The 14,544-nt window shown below is 49.8% G+C and overlaps 1 protein-coding gene across 4 annotated transcripts in view; it reads left to right on the top strand.

The window, feature by feature from the left end:
• The first annotated feature begins 2,020 nt into the window (after nucleotides 1-2,020).
• The window catches only part of LOC147731446 (uncharacterized), a 170,003-nt gene continuing 157,479 nt past the window's right edge, over nucleotides 2,021-14,544 (top strand). Inside the window, exon 1 of one of the 4 annotated variants that reach the window (XM_086956486.1) lies at nucleotides 2,021-2,230. The gene's annotated coding sequence lies outside the window, so the exon portion shown is untranslated. Of the gene's footprint in view, nucleotides 2,260-14,544 lie in introns of all 4 variants that reach the window. The other 3 variants (XM_086956488.1, XM_086956489.1, XM_086956487.1) reach the window with 3 other exon arrangements.

The following is a 14,544-nucleotide window of genomic DNA, read 5'->3' as shown; positions in this document are numbered from 1 at the left end:
CGAAAGGTAAACACTGAAGTCTTTCCAGAAGGACTCCGTGTATATACAGTCCCACAGTAATATCCTGAATAAGCAGGTAATTATTATGAAAAACACAAATATATTTGTGAAAAAATTGTGGAAAAACAAAATTGTGAAAAAACAAAATGACCCCTCACGTGCTCACCACCAACAGGTTTACTGGTAGGTGCTCACCAGTTGTGCCCACTTTTATCATCATCGGTGGTCATTTTGTTCGAACAAATATATTTGTGTTTTTCATAATAATTGCCTGCTTATTCAGGATATCACTGCAGGAATGTATATACACAGAGTCCTTCTGGAAAGACAGTCAATACACAACCAGGCAGAGGCACACAGAAAGGTTGAACAGTAAAATAGCCACTTTCTAAAAGTGCTATTTCCATACTTAGAATTTAAAAACCATCTTCACTAAAGGATGTGTTATTAAATTGAATGAATGAATGAATGAGTACAGATTTGTATAGCGCTGGCTACCCGGGGGCATCCCAGCGCTTTAGACCCATCTCAGACAAATCACTCAGCAGAACAGGAAGGTCTTCAGCCGCTTTCTAAACTGCAAATGATTAGGCTCAAGCCGCAGGTAATCAGGCAGCTGATTCCAACTTTTTGCTGCCTGTACTGCAAAACGTCGGCCCCGTGTACGAGAACGCTTGATCCTCGGGACAGAGAGCAAATTGCGGTGGTTGGATCTAAGAGCTCTGGGCCCTTGATGGTGCCTCAGGAGAGGGCACAGAATGGCAGGGCCCTTGTTGATTATTGATTTGTGGGCCATACACAAGGCCTTAAACTGGATCCTTTCCTGAACAGGTAACCAGTGTAGACCCCGGATGGCCGTCTTCGCCGAGCTGTGTCTAGGGACATCCATAAGCATTCGGGCTGCGCAGTTCTGGACTGACTGGAGTATCTTAATGGTCCCTAATGGTGCCCCCAAGTAGACCGCGTTCGCATAGTCAAGCCACGAGAGGATCAGGGACTGAACCAGGATCCGTCTTGCCTCGAACGGAAGAAGGGTCAGGACCTTCCGTGGGATCTTCAGAAGGCCGTAACAGGTAGCGGCAACCTTACGGGCTTGAACTTGAAAACTAAAGGTGGGATCAAGCCACACCCCCAGACTTTTAATTTGCTCCTTCGGGGGAGGGGGCGGACCCAAACATATGGGCCACCATGCGTCAAGATTGATGGGGGCCTTATATCCCAGCATCATAATCTCTGTTTTTGAACCGTTAAGTTTCAGAAAAGAGGCATCCATCCAATCGAGGACCTTGGTGAGACACGGGGAAAAGTTATTGACCCCAGAATCCACAGCATCTGCCCTAGCCAGGGAAACCACCAACTGCGTATCGTCGGCGTAGGTGACCAATTGGATTCCCCAGGGAAGGACCTCATTAGTCAGGGGCCTCATATAGATATTAAATAGGGTCGGGCTCAATGAGGATCCCTGGGGAACGCCGTAATGCAGTGGGAATTGTTCGGATGCTGAGTTCAGGGATACCAGATTCCATATGTCAATCTTGACGTTATGGGAAGATATGCAGGTAAACATGTTACACAGCATTCCCTATGTTTTCCTATGGGCAAGTTAGCCTTTCAATAGTGAAAAATGAAATTGGCAGTATTTCACTATCAAGACATGTTACCCACACTAGTAACACCAAACAAAACCCGGGACGTCTGGTCACCCTACCTTTGAGCTTTGAGGCCCGAAAATAGAGCCCCCTAGAGCCCCTTTTTGAGGCCCGTGAAAAAAAACTGGGGGGCTCAGACCCCCACAGACTCCCCCCCCCCCTCATCCTCCCACTTAAAGCCCTGCTGGTAGTGAATTAAAGAGGAATGTGGTGGATTCAAGACTTTCAGCCTTGGTGTTCGGCCCGCAGGAATTTATTCACATTGCCTGACAAGGAATGCCTTAAGGCTATGGACTTTATTTACGGTGAAACGTCGTCGGCAGTGCCTCCACAAACATGGCCGGGAGAAACTGTCAAAACAGCCACTTCCTGTATTTTCATAGTCAGCCTCGGCGTCCGTGACTCCGCCCGTCCAGCACAGGCTTTTTATTGCACTAAAACCGAAGAAGAACCGATTTTGACCTGAAACCGGCGAGCAAGGAAGGGTGAGTGTGCTCTTATAGAAGAGACGGGAGCAGGAGCCGTGTCGGCGAACGGCGGAAATTCCGCTCAGCAGCATCTGAAATTCACGGGTCCTTCAGGTAACAATCACAAGAGAACATGGGAAAAAGTGAGTGGAAAATAGCCACGCACACAAGTGTGTTTATATTTTTATATTTTGATGTATATATACTCTGAATAAGACAATCGTTTGGATTTTGTATAGTGAAATGTTTTACTAAGTTAACTCCCAACCAGGTAGAGCACGGGCAGTAGCAATGCCTGAGTCCCTTCTTCACAAAAACTGTTTTTCCTCAAAGAGCACCTGAAACATGGCAGCAGCAGTGCAGGGATTTCACCCTCAGACTCCGAGTGCCACGAGAATGAGGCCAAGTATATCCAACAGTGCCTGCCTAATATATTGTCATGTTTTGCTTCCCACACTAACATTAAATCGGTGCCAGTCAACGGGCAGCGAGGAACTGTGTCTGAAGACACACAACATACAGGTGAGTGATGACTGGAAGCACTGTGCATGTATGGTACAGGGAGTGACCCTTAGCGTTAGGATGCCCTTTGCTTTGACGGCAGAAAGTGACCATTACTCCATTCTGGGAGGACTTTACGCAATCAGATTGGCTCCTAGTGATGATAGCAGTAACGGCCCAGCGGGTGTTTTTTCTTGGTTGATTTAATTGGATCTCATTAAGGCGGAGATAGACTCGTAGATTAATTTGGGACCAGCTGAAAATAATATGGATTGCGATTCACACATGAATACTCCACACCGAAGTGATTTAGGTGTTGTGTTTGTACTCCGTAGTGAGGCAATGGAACAAGGAGGGGTTTATTAAGTTAATCAGTTTCCATTTATGAGACTCCTGGTAGATACAGGCAGGCTACCAAACGAGGCTTGTCTGCTCTTTCCGGGTCTCGGATGTTGTATTCTTGGAGGTGAGCACTGCCAGGTGTCCTTCACTCCAGTAGCATCAAGGTCACACTCTTGGGTGAGGACACATATGGAAGTTGCATCCGAGATCGCTGACCTACTGGTCAGTAAGGCAGCTTTGTTGTGATGTGCAGCGGATGGGTCACTGAGCTGAGAGGAGGCGAATCTTCTGAGACTGCTTGGGTAAAATGACCCTGGCTCTGGGGACTGTCTTTGGGATCAAGGGTCAGTGGGTGGGGTTTGTGAACGGTAATGTGCCAAAAGGAATGCTCAGAAGTATTGGATGTGGTGAGCATGTTGGGCTCCACATGAGAAGGTGTGTTGGGTGAGGTGTGGGGTTGGGAGGAGGGTAGTAGAACTGTTCTTGGGAGGTGAGTGCTTGTGGCGGGGGAAAGACACTAGAGAATGTGCTTTGCAAACTTTTGGTCATCTCACGCAGAGGGTTCTGCTTCCGCTTAATGTCAATCATTTCATTTATGGTAGATAAGACATTTGTGCCCTGGTCAGTGATAAGAGGTCTTATTTATTTATTTATTTATTTATTTCATTTTAAAGGTTTTATATAGCGTTGACTAGACCCAGAGGTATCAGAGCGCTTTACAAGAGTGCAAGGAGTTACAGTAGTTGATACAATTGGTCAATAACATTGCCATACAAACCAATATAACAGGAAAAGCAGATAAATACAAGTGCAATAAATACAAGAGTATAATGATAAGCTAATGTGGATGGGGTGTGATTAGATTAGGGTGGGTGTGAGGGAGTGAACAAGGGAAGAAAAGGAGGGAGATATGGAGATTGGGAGATTAGAGGAATAGGGACGTGGGAGATCAGAGGGAGGCCTTGCTAGAGTCTAGATGTCATACTCCATGAAGTATGAGACAAGTGGCCATATTTTTTATGGCAATCGTACCTATGGGTGATTATCTCTCTGTGGAGAGTCAGTTTGTGTGCTGGGTGTGTTTTTAGGTTTTGCCTGGCGAAAAGATGCGCTCTGCGCATCTTTTTCGCGCAGGCGAAAACCTAATGAGTATTGTAGTGGAGTTAGGAACGGCCCCAGTCTTCTATTGGCTAGCTCCATAAATGGAGGCTAGCCATTGGAAGATGGGCCTGTCCGTCAATGCCGGACCAGATTCGGGGGCGTTCCCGAGAATTTTTGGCTTTTGGCGACGTCACGCTACGTCAGCCAAAAGCCGGGAACGCCCCAGAATCTGGTCCGGCATTGCTGGCACCTGCCTTCCTGCTCCTGTTAGCTGATTGGTTGAGCTGCGTGGACGTCACTGCTGGTCCGCGAGGGAGCCTACTCCTCGGGAAACTTCGCCGCCCGCCTGCCTGAGCTAGAGACGGGGCGCGGCCGGCCGGAAGTGCCCGCCCCCCCGCAGCCCGGGGGAAGAAGGAAGACGGCAAGAAGTATGGCGGCCCACGTGGGTCTCCCGTGGCCTGGAGGGAGCCCCGGGAGAAGCGGAGGACGTTGCCGGTCTCCCATGCCGAAGAGGGAGACCGGAGGAGTGCCCAAGAGATTGCCGCCGTCGACGTTGCCGGTCTCCCATGCCGAAGAGGGAGACCGGAGAAGTGCCCAAGAGATTGCCGCCATCGCAAGGTGCAGGTGAGTTGATTTGTTTTATTTGGGGCTAGGGGAGGCTCCCTCCCGCTACCCGTGGCAGCAGTGGGTGTGGGGGGCACGCAGGAGTGTTGAGGTACGCCCCTGTGGGTGTGGTGAGGCAAGGAGGAGAGTTGAGGTACGCCCCTGTAACGGTGGGCGGGCCCAGCACTGTCACCCAGGCTCAGACCCCTTGCTCTGTATTGCTCGCGGCGCGGTCCCTGCTGGAGCTGCTCACAGTCACACACCCTCTGCAGTGGAGCCGGGACTCGGACGGAGGCAGCACCGAGGCCATGGCGGACAAGGACCCCGAACAACCCAAGGCCCGCAGGGCGAACGAAGGCGTGGGCCACTTCGAGGGTAAGAGGGGGCGCGGGAGATCGGAGAGCTGGAGAGGGGGCCTGGCTGGGGAGGTGTGTGACGGGGGAGAGGGCAGGAGAAGGGGTGTGTTGTGGAGACGCGCAGTTGGGGTGGTGTGTGGAGCAGGGGTCAGAGGAGGAAAGAGGGTCTGAAGTGGGGAAGATGTTCTGTGGGATCCCCACGGGAGATCAAGACTGGGAAAGGGGCGGGTGATATTTGCACCAGGGCCCAGGGGGCAAAAACGATCAGTAGTTGGTAGGGTTTGCAGGGGGAATGTTGGGATACTCTTGGAGACGAGTCCTGACAGAGCACGAGTCAGGGGGTACACATGGGTGGACGGCGAGAGAGAGAGAGGTCTCGCACTATAATGGACCGGAGAAGTGCCCAAGAGATTGCCGCCGTCGCAAGGTGCAGGTGAGTCGATTTGTTTTATTTGGGGCTAGGGGAGGCTCCCTCCCGCTACCCGTGGCAGCAGTGGGTGTGGGGGGCACGCAGGAGTGTTGAGGTACGCCCCTGTGGGTGTGGTGAGGCAAGGAGGAGAGTTGAGGTACGCCCCTGTAGCGGTGGGCGGGCCCAGCACTGTCACCCAGGCTCGGCCCCCTTGCTCTGTATTGCTCGCGGCGCGGTCCCTGCTGGAGCTGCTCACAGTCACACACCCCCTGCAGTGGAGCCGGGACTCGGACGGAGGCAGCACCGAGGCCATGGCGGACAAGGACCTCGAACAACTCAAGGCCCGCAGGGCGAATAAAGGCGTGGGCCACTTCGAGGGTAAGAGGTGGCGCGGGAGATCGGAGAGCTGGAGAGGGGGCCTGGCTGGGGAGGTGTGTGACGGGGGAGAGGGCAGGGGAAGGGGTGTGTTGTGGAGACGCGCAGTTGGGGTGGTGTGTGAAGCAGGGTTCAGAGGAGGAAAGAGGGTCTGAAGTGGGGAAGATGTTCTGTGGGATCCCCACGGGAGATCAAGACTGGGAAAGGGGCGGGTGATATTTGCACCAGGGCCCAGGGGGCGAAAACGATCAGTAGTTGGTAGGGTTTGCAGGGGGAATGTGTGGGATACTCTTGGAGACGAGTCCTGACAGGGCATGAGTTGGGGGTACACATGGGTGGACGGCGAGAGAGAGAGAGGTCTCGCACTATAATGGTTACTTTTAACAAATTGTGTGTTTTCAGTGCTTGTGGACGCATAAAGGGGCAGCTGTGTTCAGGTATCACAAAGGTGCCAGGTGCCATGTGATGAGTCTGCAATTTACCATTTATTTACCTGATGGTGGTCTTTCCTTTACGTAATGGACAGGGTTAAAGTTGTATGGGATTTTTTTTAATTTTAGCTCTGGGTATTTGTAATACTTTGTTCTGTCTACATCTAAGTACTTGAACGGATAGGGGAGAGTGTAGAAGGTGTGTGTGGGTGTGTGTGTAGAGGGGTCATGAGGGGGGGAATATTTATTTACTGTGTGTGTTTTAATTATTAAAACATCGCAATCTATAGAAATGTAATTAAAAACGTAAATGGGTTCCCAGTGTGAGGTGGAAAATAGATTAAATGGACTGTTTTACCACTTTTGAAAAAGATTGTGACCCTGCCCTGTGGAACGGAACATACACATGTAAACCTTATAGGGAAACGTCATGAATAGCGGAATAAAGGTGTGGGACGGACTCCCAACAGCAGACTTTTAGCTGAGTAGGACGCAGCTTCCGGTTAATGTCAGTCTGTCATTTATGGTTCGTGGGGTCAACAGGCTAGAGTAGAAAGGTCTACTGCATATACTAGTGAATACAGTCATCTCTATATACAGAAAAAATGAGTTATATTTAGAGGGGTCGGAGTGGGACACTGTGTGGATGGATGCATGATGGATGGATGGATGTATGCATGATGCATGGATGTATGGGTGGATGCATGGATAGGTTGTTGGTTGGTGGATTGCATAAATTGTTGAGGGATTGGCTGTATATATGCATCTATCCATCCACCCATCCATGCATCTATCCATACACCCATGCATACATCCACCAACTCATCAATGCAAGCATTACAACAAGAGCCTGCAGCTCTCCTTCGTCTCTCCTCGCCCCCCCTTCCCTGAGCCCGCATCTCTCCTTCGCCCCCCTCACCCCCCTTCCCTGTGCCCTGCCCTGCTATTGTAAATGACAATGCCATTTATTCATGTTAAAAAAAACATAAATAAAAAAAATGTCAAGAGCAATGCCAATAGCTCTAACTTTAACAAAGGCAAAACCATTGCATTGTAAATGCTTGTTTAATCATCCTGCGCGTATATTGATTCCATATTATCAGCTTGTATTATATCACTAAGTTAACTGGACGTGGATCTGAAACAGTAAATCTACCCTTCTCTATATCTTCTTACCTTGATGATACAGTAGAAGAAAAATGGTGTGGAGTCAATATATGTGGCAGTCGAAATACGGCTGTTATCGTTTTGGTGTAGCTGGACTGGACCAAGCATTCGTTGACAGAGGGAGGCAGTATCGAGGGGAGGTTGTGGCTACTGGTTGACTTGTGGGGTTGTTCCAGGCTATGGTGCTTTGACTTGTGCTGCTGTATGCTGTTGTGTTTCATTCCATGAAGGGCGTGTGGGTGAATATGGAGAGATTGATTGATGAGCCAGAGGTGTCATAGTGAGCATAGATGATAGGTACAATATCAGTTTTAGCCATCACAGAAGATTTTAGGACCTTCATGGTAACAAACAATCTGGTGTAGAAATTGATGTTTATATCTGATGATTGAATCATGGCCTATGTCTCTGTGCTACTAGGAATGCCTTTGGGGCCATTGATCCAGGTTGCCAGCCCGCTTGGGACTAATGGGGAACTCATTTTGAAGCTCTTAGTAGACCAGCATTTGCAATGCAATAGGTCTCGCAATAGAAAAATTTGAGCTTTTGGTGTGTAAAATGTAAATATTTTTTAATTATTGTTTATGTTTTTCAAAATATAAAAGTATTAATTTTGTTATTAGAAATGCCAATAGTTATAAAGTTAGCAAATATTACATCTATAGCATTAGTAAAGGTACATGTTTAATTTTCCCGTCTTACATGCATTGATCTGACAAATCACAATGTTTTAACAAGAACAGAAGTGAAAACATTTAAAATCTTTTTATGACATTTGTAATAAAGCTTGAAACATTGACAGTAAATATTTGAACCAGTTGGTGTTGAATGGTTGCACAGATTGATGCTGTGGTGGCGCTGAGTGATGTTGTTTTGGGGACAAGTGATGCTGTGGCATTCAGTGATGCTGTTGTAGCGCATAGTGATGTTGTGGTGCCCCTGAGTGATGCTGTGGTGGTGCTCAGTGGTGCTGTGGTGGTGCTGAGTGGTGCTGTGGTGGTGCTGAGTGGTGCTGTGGTGGTGCTGAGTGGTGCTAAGTGGTGCTGTGGTGGTGCTAAGTGGTGCTGTGGTAGTGCTGTGGTAGTGCTGTGGTGGTACTGAGTGGTGCTGTGGTGGTGCTGTGGTGGTGCTGTGGTGGTGCTGTGGTGGTGGTGCTGTGGTGGTGCTGAGTGGTGCTGTGGTGGTGCTGTGGTGGTGCTGTGGTGGTGCTGTGGTGGTGCTGAGTGGTGCTGTGGTGGTGCTGTGGTGGTGCTGTGGTGGTGCTGTGGTGGTGCTGTGGTGCTGTGGTGGTGCTGTGGTGGTGCTGAGTGATGCTGTGGTGGTGCTGAGTGATGCTGTGGTGGTGCTGAGTGATGCTGTGGGGGTGCTGAGTGATGCTGTGGGGTGCTGAGTGATGCTGTGGGGGTGCTGAGTGATGCTGTGGTGGTGCTGAGTGATGTGGTGGTGCTGAGTGATGTGGTGGTGCTGAGTGATGTGGTGGTGCTGAGTGATGTGGTGGTGCTGAGTGATGCTGTGGTGGTGCTGTGGTGGTGCTGTGGTGATGCTGTGGTGATGCTGTGGTGGTGCTGTGGTGATGCTGTGGTGGTGCTGTGGTGATGCTGAGTGGTGCTGAGTGGTGCTGAGTGGTGCTGAGTGGTGCTGAGTGGTGCTGAGTGGTGCTGAGTGGTGCTGAGTGGTGCTGAGTGGTGCTGAGTGGTGCTGAGTGGTGCTGAGTGGTGCTGCTGAGTGATGGTGCTGAGTGATAATGTGGTGGTGCTGAGTGATAATGTGGTGGTGCTGAGTGATAATGTGGTGGTGCTGAGTGATAATCTGGTGGCGCTGAGTGATAATGTGGTGGCGCTGAGTGATAATGTGGTGGCGCTGAGTGATGATGGGGTAGCGCTGAGTGATGATGGGGTAGCGCTGAGTGATGATGGGGTAGCGCTGAGTGATGCTGGGGTAGCGCTGAGTGATGCTGGGGTAGCGCTGAGTGATGCTGGGGTAGCGCTGAGTGATGCTGCAGCAGTTATGTCATACAGGGACACATTCTTTTGTAGCAAGCAAGGGGTGAGTAAGTGATTTGCGCTGAATCACAGGATGTTCAGCAGACATCCAAAGCCCGGAGCCGGCAATTCTGAGCGTTAAGCCACACCCGGTCTTGGTTCTGTAATGACAGCCTGAGCAGAGAGCGAGAGAGAGGGGGCTTGTACCTGGCTTAGATGCTTGGTATGTTGGGCAGGTCAGTGTTTTAGGGTATAACTTACGGCGACAAGCCCTTAGCCGTGGGCTGCATGCATGCCCCTAGAATTATGTTCTGACTTCTCTGCATTTCTTTCTGGGGACACAGATTAAGTCGCCGATCCTTTTAATATCTTCCCCTGCCATATAAAGATGTGTTTACCGAGTCCCACGCTGTTTAAATGTAAACAATGTAAGTATGCTTCAGCTCACAAATATGAAGCCGCGCAAGGCCATCTCTGCCTTCCATCCTTCAGCGCACGTTACGTTGGGATTTAGTCCAGTTATTCGCAGCGCTTAGCATTTGTAAACTTGCGAAGTGAGGCCGTGGTCACGATCTGTATTATTTTCAGTTCTTAGAAACAACAGCAGTGCGCAATTTAGCGCTATATAAAATCAAGGAGCTAGATTTATCAAGAAGCAATTCCCATGGGAAGTCAGCTTTTAAAGCAGATACCTGTGTTTTCCCACAAGGAAATGTCACCTTAAACTGTGATGTTTGTGTTTTTCACTCCGATGTCGAAATCAGTGGAATTCTTCGCCTGGTTTCCATGGGAGTGCAGTAATCCTCCCTGTCCGTGGACAGCTGATAAGATTTCACCGGATGCTCATGGCTGGAGGTGGGTAGGCTTTGCTCGCTCGTGCACACGCCCGGGGCGAGGCAGATTCTAAAGTACACACCCTGCTCGTTGCGTCTAGGCCCCAGCCATTCATTCGCATTTACAAATGAACGTACCTTGTAATGAGGCTTAACAAGTGGATTTGTAAGAGTTAAAAAAACTAGAGTCAGTGAGAGCTGGGCCCAACGGACGGTTGTATGTATAGTGTCCTGGCGAGATGGTGAGCTAGGTGTGTATGAAAAGAAGGTAGGCACTATACTTCTGTGAGGGCAGCATCTGAAGCTGGGGAGAGAGGGTGCAAGTTGCTAAAGAATTGGAGTTTGTAGTATTTCTTTCAAACATGCCCCTAGAATTACTGATTCCCACGCTGTTTAAATGTAAAGCGACGTGCCTCGCGCGGCAGCAGGAACGGACGGTTGTATGTATAGTGTCCTGGCGAGAAGGTGAGCTAGGCGTGTATGAAAAGAAGGTAGGCGCTATACTGTTAAAATGTGGAATTTCAAACCATTCATTAAGCAGGATGGCTCCGTCTAGTGGTCCTTGTGCAGTGTGTACTGAGCCATGTGGTATGATGTGATGCGATATATTTTCTGCCAATGTGCAGTGTAAAGTCCAGTAGCCTTGCTAATACATGTTTATGTGATCGAATCTGGAGTGATAGGGTATGCTGGGTTGTTTTTGGGGTTGACGAGTGAGAGGAAAGTGTGAAGAAACCTGGCGGGAGGATCCTATTTGAAATGCTAACTTTGTTCAGCTGTGCATGGATGTGTTTCGAGGTCGTAGATGGTTGGTGTGAGTCAGTGGCAGAGACAGTAAGGTATCATGCAGAGAGGCGAATGATAACTGAAAGGCGACAGGAAAATGAAAGAAGCGGAAGGAAAAAGACAGGAGGAAGGAAAAGGTGTAGAGAATGGAAGGTGAAGGAGGAAGACAGTCGGAAGCGATGGCGGAGGAGGGGAAGGGGTGAGTAGATTTAAGAGGAGAGGCAGGAGGATGAGAAGGAAGGAAACTAGGACGGAGGAGGGGAGGGGTGAGTAAACTTAAGAGGAGAGGCAGGAGGATGAGAAGGAGTAGAGAAGGGTGGGAGGGAATTATAGTGGGAACCGCTAAAGGAACAAGGTTTGGAGATTGTGGGCAGAGAAAACTGCAGGACGAGCACTGGGGGAGGGCTATTAAATGAAGTGGGTGGAGAAGAGCCGAAGCAAAACAAGCGGCCGGGGGCGGGGAGCGGATCACCGCGAAAGAAGTGTAATTAGGGGGAGGAGAAGTGAGGCCGGGTGTGCTGGGGGGAGTAGAGATGCGAGTCACGGCCTGCGGCTGTGAAAAGTGAAGTGAATAAGGCTCGGTCTGCGTCCCCTGCAGCGTGCACGAGGGAAGGAAGGCTGGCACTGGCAACCTGTCGGCTCATGTAAGCTCACAAAACACACGTATTACGAGCTAGTGGAAAAGGAAGTGACTCATTAATATAGTGAGTAACAATAGGGGAAAAGGAGAGAATAAACACAGCGTAAGTGAGCGAGAGGAGAGGAAGACGGAGGTAAACACAGAAGTGTAAAGGAGAGGGGGGCATGAAAAGGGAGAGGATGACATGTGGCTCGGGTCTGATGCAATTGTGCGAGGCAGCATGGTTGGGGAGTGCAGGTGGGGGGGCGGGGAGGGAAGCCTGTGGGAGGGAAGCCTGCGGGAGGCTGATGCCTTTGATGTGAGACCAGGGGGGAGTAGAGATGCAAGTCACGGCCTGCGGCCGTGAAAAGTTAAGTGAATAATTAAGGGGGGAGAACTGGCAGAGGCCGGCCGAGCGCACGCTGTGGGAGGGAGGCTGATGCCTTTCATGTGGGGAAATGCACGTGCTTGTGGTCACGTGATTCACGTGAACTGTTGGAAATCTGCTTTTTGGGAGCCTTGGGTTTAAGTCTTGGTTTGACGGCATTAGACTCGCATATTCATTCCTTGCGGAATGGAATAGGCGAGACCTAAAAACGTTTAGTGTATCATCCAGGAGAGTATGTCTTGTGTAAGAAAAGAGTATGTCTGAGGCCAGTCTAAGACTACGGTATTTGTCCTGCTTGAGGTTTCCAGGCTGGTCATCAAGGCTCGATGTTTGTGTGATTTCAGGGTGGCTTTGAATCGGCCGGGGGGGATGGTTCTTTTGTGAAACTTCTTGTCAAACTGTTTGTATGTAAACCGCATTCTGCAGGTTGAAACTGCTTATGTGAAACCCTCAAATACCTATTCGGTCTTGTTTGCAGTATACAAAACTTTTAAAATCGATAAAGAAGGAAATAAATTGGATCTCTGCGGTGTTGTTCAGTATACGACAGATAGAGTATTAGGCTGTGGGGTATCAGTCAGTAAAGAGTCAATGCGGTAGTAAGATGTAACACTGGGAGTAAAAGTTACACATAATTTTGACCTCATTTTGATTAAGAGCAAATGGAGATGCAAAGTCATCTTTGGCACAATTGCAGCAGAAGGATAACAAATTATATTTAGGTGCAAAATCACATTTAAGTGCAGAACCACCTAGGAATTCTCACAAAATATACTATGGCTGATAGCATGAGGACTACTGCTTCCTATTGGTTTCACTTAGCTATACCCAGGTGGATTCCCCAATCATATACTAGGGGCATCTCATATGCCTCTGCTTTTCAGTAGCTCCACAGTGGAACCATTAGAGCATATATTGCGGCTAGTTCTATGATGATTGTAGCGCTCTAGTGGTCCGAGGGTCTCGGCTGAGCCCCGGAACCACTCACACACAATGTAGCACCTTCAGGCCAGGCGTGGCCTGAAGGCTATAAATAAATGGTGGGAAGTCACTCGGGACTTCCTGTCCGACCGACTCACTATCTGTGTCCGTGTCTCATTATTCCTCTCAGTAATCCCAGGCCTAGTGTGCAACCCTTGCAGTATCCTGTGTACCTCACATATTCTTACCGGCACCCACACTGGCGACGAGGGTGGGATCGCCATAACCTTACCTGCAGGCGATGTCTGTGGCGAGTCCGGAACCGGAGCGACGCGTGGCCCACGAAGTTTTCCCCGGGGGCGCCGAAGCTGTCCCCGCCCGAGACCGTGTGGCGAGCTGCTCAGCCCTCGAAGGAAGAGGGCGCACAAGAAGTCCAACCCGGTAAGCAGCGTGAGCGGGAGCTGCGTCAGGCACCGGGTTGGGGGGAGAAGGCAAGACCAAGGCCCAGAAACGCCGCAGAAGCCACCCAGAGCCTGCGCAGAAGCGGGCCCGACGCCCGACTAGGCTCCACACACGCGGAACCCGCCAGAAACACGAGCGCAGAGCAGCGCTCTCACCAGCAAGCGGGAAAAAGCATCGGTGAAGCCCATTTCAAACGCAAAGAAGGCCCAGCTGCCCCAGGCCCATAACAAGAAAGAAAAAAAAAACATACACGAACAATAGTGAAGCATCAAGCATTGGCAAATGCAATAGATAGAACAGAACAGAGGGAGAAACAGACGGTTAGATTTGGCAGCTACATCCTGAAGGAAAACACAACAGAGAGACATCACAGGGACACATTAATGCCAACAAGCACTGGCAAAACCAACAAACAACCCAACAAGCATTGGCAAAGCATCACCAGGTACGAATTGCCTAAAAGACGTCACAATAAAGCCAAAAGGGACCATCAGCACCCACAATGTCCAACCAACCAGGGGGAAACGTGGGAGGTAGCCCTCCAAGTAATGCAGATAATGCTGCGCTTCCACCAAATGCAGCAGTGCAGCCTCCACCCCAACAGCACGTGCCAGTGCCGATACCACCCAACACTCATCACACGCGCAGGTGCAAGCATTACCACCATTCAGTGGACTGGCAGACCCGTCGACGTCAGCACCTAGGTGGGCCATATGGCTAGGGAGACTAAATAACTATTTTGTGGCCACCAGGGAAAGAGACAATGAAGTGAAGCGTTCACTACTACTTCACTTTGGTGGCGAAGAAATATACAAAGTATTTGCGCACCTCCCGAACACAGGGGAATCAGACAACTACGATGCCGCAGTACAAGCACTTAATGCACATTTTGATCCTCAACTGAACCCACACTATGAGAGATTCAAATTTAGGCAGTCCAGGCAAAGGGAAGGTGAAAGCATGGATGCATTCCACGCCCGCCTACGCGAACTCGTCAGCACGTGCACAGAAGATGACCCGAATAAAGAAGTCACAGCCCAGCTCATACAAGGGTGCAGAAACAAACCCCTAAGGACGCTGATCCTCCGCCAACCAAAGATCACCTTAGAGGAAATCTTCCTACTGGCAAGGTCGCATGAGTTGTCGGATGTA

This window comes from Lissotriton vulgaris, chromosome 2_1 (assembly GCF_964263255.1).
Source record: "Lissotriton vulgaris chromosome 2_1, aLisVul1.2, whole genome shotgun sequence".
NCBI lineage: Eukaryota > Metazoa > Chordata > Amphibia > Caudata > Salamandridae > Lissotriton > Lissotriton vulgaris.
This window is presented reverse-complemented; position numbering and strand designations above follow the sequence as displayed.